At 44.0% G+C, this 6,801-nt stretch overlaps 1 long non-coding RNA gene across 1 annotated transcript; it reads right to left on the bottom strand.

Annotated features, from left to right (window-relative positions):
• Positions 1 to 3,586: 3,586 nt before the first annotated feature.
• LOC311438702 lies at positions 3,587 to 6,569 on the bottom strand. The gene is made up of 2 exons (XR_014694273.1): positions 4,982 to 6,569; positions 3,587 to 4,098 (listed from the first exon to the last, which is right to left on the bottom strand). It is a non-coding gene; the product is annotated as an uncharacterized lncRNA (long non-coding RNA).
• Positions 6,570 to 6,801: the final 232 nt, after the last annotated feature.

Genomic DNA, 6,801 nt, shown 5'->3' on the forward strand with positions numbered 1-6,801 from the left:
AAACAGCTCTACTAATCAGAAAGTAGAAACATATGGAGGACAGAAGAAACAAGGGGAGGGGATATGACAACAGGAGCAGCCACACACAGGGGAGAAGATAGGGAGCAGGGACAGGACTGGCAGAGAGAAGGGAGGAGTGTGGTGTGAAGAGGCTGGTGGCAACTATTGATTACTGCAGCAACACAGATGGTTTGGAGAAAAAGAGGGCATGACAGGCTCTAGAGGATCCTTGAGGAAAGGAAAAAGGAGCTATAAAACACTGGTAGACTGGACTTCGAGTTCTGTCCTGCCAGCACTTCTATGAGTTCAGGACCAAAGCTGGGTCTTCTACACATTGTAGCCTGGTTTGTTTTATTCTGTACACACAGATGCATTGTTTAAAAAAAAAAGAAATTTATATGGCCTGCACCTGATCAGACCAAAATTAATTTTCTACACCAGCCAGCCAGAGATATGCTGAATTGTAGTAGTTGTAACACTGTGGATTTCAGAAGATCTGGGATACTGAAATGCCATTTTGCTCTAAAGAAGGTTTTCTGTAAAAGAAGGTTTTCGTGACACTGCAGCCTGGATTCCCTCGCACACAGACAGGAGTGTTGCCAAAACATTGGAATCTGAGCTCAAGCTGCAAAATTCACAGCAGAATTGTAAAAATCACAGGCTTGAGAGTAAAAAGAATTTCAGGCAAGGTGGTAACAGGAAGAGGTTTTAACCACACGGAATGTGAAACTATTTTGGTTTGGATATGAGTGAAAGTTTCAAAGTCTATCCTGCAGTGAATCTAGGTGCAAGGAGGATATATTTACCTGAATCTTAAAGAAAAAATAATTTGTTTGGGGAATTTTAAGCAGTGCACAATGGTGTCTCCCCTGCAGAAATTACTGGTCAGTTCCAGATGCGATACAACTGCCTTCTGCTCCATGTCCAGAAGAGGATGGCAAACTGGAGATCTGCAATCTCAGTGATAAAATTCCAAAAGTAATGTAGGTCTATCAGACACCTAATGTATTAATTTCAAAAGATCACAACTTCATAATGTCACTAAAATCTTGTCGCCCTTTAGAGCAGTCTCAGATTTTGGCACAATGGATCATTTTCAAGGTTACAAGCAGAAGGAGGCTAAATCACTTCACTAGATTCCCACTGTCACGTACAATCCACATGCTTGTCCTTTCCATTCGGATTCGTTTTAGGTGAAAGATGCCAGATGTGGAATAGTTTCTGATCACAGCACGTGGAATGACCCTGGAACCTACATCTGTCCTCAATCTCCAGAAACCACCCCTGTGAGTTGAGTAATGCTTGGGTTGTACACACAGGGCATATATTTCATCCTACCTCTGGAGGTATGCAACCTAGGTATCTACAGCTACATCTCAACCAACTTTATATTCATCTAAAGGCCACTTGTCAAATTCTAAGCTGTTTTTGTAATCTTCAGAGAAAAATAGGAGCCTCCTAAGAATTATTCATCCCAATTGTATTCAGCACCAAACTGCCTACACAGTTGTCTAGTATGATTTGAGATGCTCGACTGGCCTCCAGTGTTTCAATTTTAAATTCACACCCATCTCTAAAGTTAGGAACAAAGCACCCACCCCTCATTTTGCATGGACTGGGGAGCCAGCAGTCAAATTAGTTGCCTTTTTCCCTGACTTTATTAATCCTAGGAAATAAGTTCGGTTATTAATCATATTAATCATAGACCAACTTAGTAGGTTAGGCTGCCCAGGCTAAATCCAAGATGTGGTCCCTGAAACACTGGTTTATTCAATCATCTTACTTAAAAAAGGAGAAGGAAGGCTAAGGGATTTTTGAGGTGCTCTTACCATCCACAGATTCCAACCACCAAATATCTTAGCCATGCAATTAATTGTGCTTATGGCTTGCAGCTCCAGAAATGTTTTCTGGAGGAAAAAAAAAAAAAAAAAAAAAAGCTAAAAAGCTTAAAAAAGCACAACCACACACACACCAAAGGAAAAAAAAAATACACACACACACCAACAAAAACTCTCTGTAGGCGTGGGTTAGGGCCCTCAAATTACTGCTACCTTCTAGGCCTGAATTCCTAAACACAAAAGGGAAAAACAGCCTTTCTTAAACAGCAAACTCTGCAAGACTGTGAAGGAGACCTGGCAAAAAGCTGTTCTCTAAACAGCCAGGCAGCTGGTTCCGTGACTGCCACAATTTGTGGCTCGTGATACTGCGGAGAGCTCTAATCATTACAGTGCATCTTGTATCAGAAGCGTCTTTCAGAGCTTTGGGGAACTGCTTGTTTGCTTGTTTAAAGACTGCAGTACAGGGAGAGAAAAAACAAAACAAAACAAAACAAAACAAAAAAAAAAACTGACAAAACAGAGAAGGGATGGTTGAGAGAGGGTGAACACTCAGTCAGAAAGGAGTCAGTACAGCCACCCTATTCAGCTAACTGGCCTGACGGAAAATACAGCCTTATGGAAAGAAGAGAAACCCTGGATTAGAAACCATCCCTGGGAATGTTTAACTAAAGCATTTTCCTGGTAGTCAAAGCAAACAAGAAGAACACAGGGATGCACTGAGGCTTTAAAACACTGCTTGCAAGGTTGAAGGGGATCAGGGGATAAACACACCAAAACTATTGCTGCCCGTTTTATTCTCCAGAGTAACCAGTCTATAAAGGGCAATTGGCCCACGTCCCCACACAACAGGCAGTGATGATTACTGACCACAATGAACTAGTGAGCAACGTTCCTCAAACAAGGAAAAAGACCTTCATGTTTTGCAGGGACAGCCCCACAGCCTGAAGACATTCCTTGTATCGCCTCTCTCATCTATGCAAGCAGCAGGGCTCCTCTCCTGTCACTTGACCTGCAGTCTCAGTCTCTCCTTGTGGAGAGCCAAGGCCCCCTGTTCTTCAGAGCAGGGGCAGACCTCACTAGCTCCCAATTAGCCCTCCATCCCCACCACAAATGGGCCTCAGGGCCGGAGCTCATAAGCACAGGCACCTGTGCTGGCATCACATTTGCACTTCAGTTGGGCACCAGCAATCCTATTCCTTTTCCTGGGCTTGATTTGAATGCATCACGTTAGGCTAAGAGAACAGACCATGGGGTATTTGAAGCATTCACTGTACATCTCTAAGCATACTGTTCAGAGCACGTGTAAAACAAAACAAAACAAACATTACCTCTCAAAAAAAAAAAAAGAAAAAAAGTCCACTGTTTCTTTGGTATCTGTCTCCACAGTTCTACCACACTTTTCTCTGGGCTTGTGGTGGCATTCGCTGCTGTTACCAAGATGCACATGATTATGTAATGCAACTGTCTAGCATGTTGATTTAATCAGCTAGGGGAAAAAAAAATGTTCCACATTCTATTAATAACCGACAGTCAGCTCCCTCCCTCCCTCCCCAAATTCCCACAGAAGGAGGATCACAGACAGATCCCTGCGAGCACAAACAAACAGCCTGACTGGATCAATACCATCCGTGGATCCAATTTTGCAATGAATTCCAGGTAATTAATCTGCCAAGGGAAGGGAATCTTAATTAAGAAAAGCCAGGCTGGTCTTTTCCCAAATCTTTTGATTAACAAAGCCCCAGGATCGGTTTGGCTGAGGATTTTTGTCTAAATTTTAATAGTTTTGTTGTTGCCGTTCTTACTAAATGGTTTTGAAAACAACTGTGCAGGCAGCAGGAGAGTCTTCAAGCAGCAGAGGGATAAATTCTTCACTTTGGCTTCTTGGCATCATACTAAGGCAAATGTTCTCGTTGTTTAGAATATGGCACCAGTGCTAGGGAAATGCACCAGCCTCACATCTTGGATGGACAGTGTCGTGGAGAGGCTGCCCCACCACCATGTAAAGTGGCCTCAGCTGGGCTAAGGCTGGGGCCCTCCCTCCCTTTCTTCTCAGGAAGACAAAAAGCTTCCTCAGAAGGCCAAAGGTCCGGCTTGCACATCTCATTCAGGTAATCCTGGAAAAATCATTTGGAAGCGAAAGCAACCTGCCAGTGCCCACACTAGGTTGCAAGCAGCCATTTGGGGATGAACTTCCAAGGAAGGTCGCTTCCAAGTTCCTGAAGCAGCTGTCGTGAGGCAGTCATGAGTCTCCCCAGGCAACCTGTGAAGATTTAGGAGGAGTACGGGGTGTATTTCAAAGACATAGGATTTAGGTTCTCAGTTCTTTTACTTCTGGTTCTACTTCAAATTCCTCATTTTGTCACGTGTAGTATCTATAGCAACACATCCTAGTGCGCTTAATGTGCTCAGGACTTTCCTCTGGTGCTAATGCTAACGGGCACAACCTCACCTGAGTCCAAACTACTTTTATTCCTCGGGGCAACAGAGGTCAAAGGGTGCCACACCAAAACTGCCTATTGCTTGTGACCCCTTGAAACATGTTGAGTACTCTTTGGGAGATAGCCTGGGCCAAAAAATATGGCAAAAGTTAAGCTAACAACTTATCAAGACAGTTCCAACTTCTGAGACTGTTCCCTAGCACTAATTCATTAGTATGGGCAGAGCCTGCTTACCTTAGCCTGTTTGTAAAATGGGAATCAAATGCGTTTATCTCATGGTGATATTAAAATATTCACCATGAATCTTTAGTGTTCACCATTCATGGCAGAGGACACATCTCAAACCACTTTGGCACAGCAAGTTCAGAAAGACCCAGGAAGAAGGGTTATCCCCCAGCAAGGGCTTTGTCAGCTGCAAGCAAAACTCTCCTGCAGCAATTTGCACATCCCGTTCTGACAGCCTAAGAACGTGTCTTCTTTTTATTTCCCCCAAGATAAGAAGGCTCATCTGTGAAAAATGTGACAATTGATCATGTTTCTATCCTGACATGGTGCAAAGAGCCAGGAGACCAGACAGCTCAAGGCACAGGATGTTTCTGGAGGTCCTAGGAGAGCTGGGTGAGTGGCAATGAAATGCCAGAGATTTTCAAAGGGAACTCAGCTTTCACCAGCCCTGTTTATCTTCACAGGTCAAACCCTACTCACCTGTCTGAAGCCAAGGAGGGCCTCACATATTTATTGCCAAAAATTAGCATTTTCCCTGATGGTATCCTGGATACAGGGTAATTATGGTAAAGACTGATGAAAATCATTTAACCCCTGCTATGGGGACAGCATGATGGCAGCTAGATTAAAGATGTCCTTTATAAACCGTCACAGAGCAAGAGAACATGATAATGAATGAGTTAATTACACCAGCATTCGAGGTTGATACTACCCATCTGCCGCTTTGATTAATTAAAACTCTGACAGACGACAACGAGGCCTTCTCAGGTCTGAAAGTAATTAATTGCCAAAGTCCTCAATAAATCTAACAGCATCACTGACCGAACTGGTGGAAGGGATCACTCTGAGCAGCTCCCGAACTGAGGCAGCAAAGCAGATTAGGGAGCCTGAAGTACCCTCAGCACGATGCATTACTGCATGGATGTAACACAGAGCTGCGGCCTAGCAATTCCAGCTTTCTCTTTGAACTCCTCCCCTCTCTCTCTCTTTCCTCTCAAGATCAGATGAAGGAGTCTCACTAATGGATACGAACTGCTAAAGGGGTTGGTAAGAAGACAGTGGCCCTTTTTGGCCTTTGTCCAGGCTTCCAAGCGATAGCGAACTGGTTCAATTTGTTTCTCTCGTATGTCTGCTCTCCTCAGACCAGTGGAAACCAGTCCTGACAGAGGGGTGTTTTGGAAACTCAATGGAGAGCTGAACTCTTCCAGTGCTTTCCCTGTTCATCACTCAAAGGATGACAAAATGCAGCAGCAGTTGCCCAGACACAAGTGGCAAATCAAGTCCCCCTATGAGCAGGAGAGACCCAGCACAGAGCAGGAACCCGAGGAGCCATATACAGGCTGGGGGGAGCAGGAGCAAAGGCAGGGCAAAAGGAACAGAAGATGAACCTGATCAAAGGACTTCCTATTGTGAGAAATATCAGACTCCAGAACCGTTTTCCAAGGTAGGTAGAAATGGAAAGCAGTGGTACACAACAAGAGCAAAAAAGTCAGTCATCTGCAGAGAAAACTGGTCACAACCAGCAGAGAGGGAAGAAAATCGTGCTTTTCACTTCTCACTCTTTGTCTACACTGAACGTGAATCTTGCAAAATAAGCGCAGCTAGGACACAGTGGGATTTTGAGGCAACACCATGAAAGATCTCTTCCTTTTGCAGCAAACAGTGCTAGAGGACAACAAACCATCCTCAGTCAGTACAGTTCAGACGTGTAGTTTTGAGACCTTTCACTACTAGGTGCTGCTTTTTCGGAGATGGAAGGGAAAAAAGATTTCATGTTTCCTTCCATTTTTATCTTAGCTTATACATTGTTAAGCATCTGTTGCATTTCACCTCGAACAGTTACAATTGAAGAACTAAAGCTTCTTCGTAACACAGATCCAAGACAATGATTAATAACAATTATCAGCAGTGATTAGCTAATACGACCAGAATACAACAATCCCACTGCCTGCCAGTCATTTGCAGGCATCAGCACACTGACGCATGACAGCTGTTCTTATTAAATCCTGCCTCGGTCCTGAGGCCAGAAGGAGAATCCTCTTTGCAGCAGCACCCACAGCCGAATGCGATACAGGCTGCAGCTTCCCATGCTGAAACGGGACAGGAAAGAGTGAGTTTAGAAATACTGAACTCAACGCAGAAATCTTTATAACCCTGTTAGAGAGAGGGGTAAGTATGTCCTGGGTGCGTGGCTTTCCTGCTTTGTGCATTATTGCTGACTCTTTGGTTGAGTGACTGAAAAAGAACCACATATAAAAGGGTTATCAGGGGTAACTAAGCAAAGGACAAAAAAAAAAAGG

This window comes from Aythya ferina (assembly GCF_964211825.1).
Source record: "Aythya ferina genome assembly, chromosome: 6".
Lineage (NCBI taxonomy): Eukaryota > Metazoa > Chordata > Aves > Anseriformes > Anatidae > Aythya > Aythya ferina.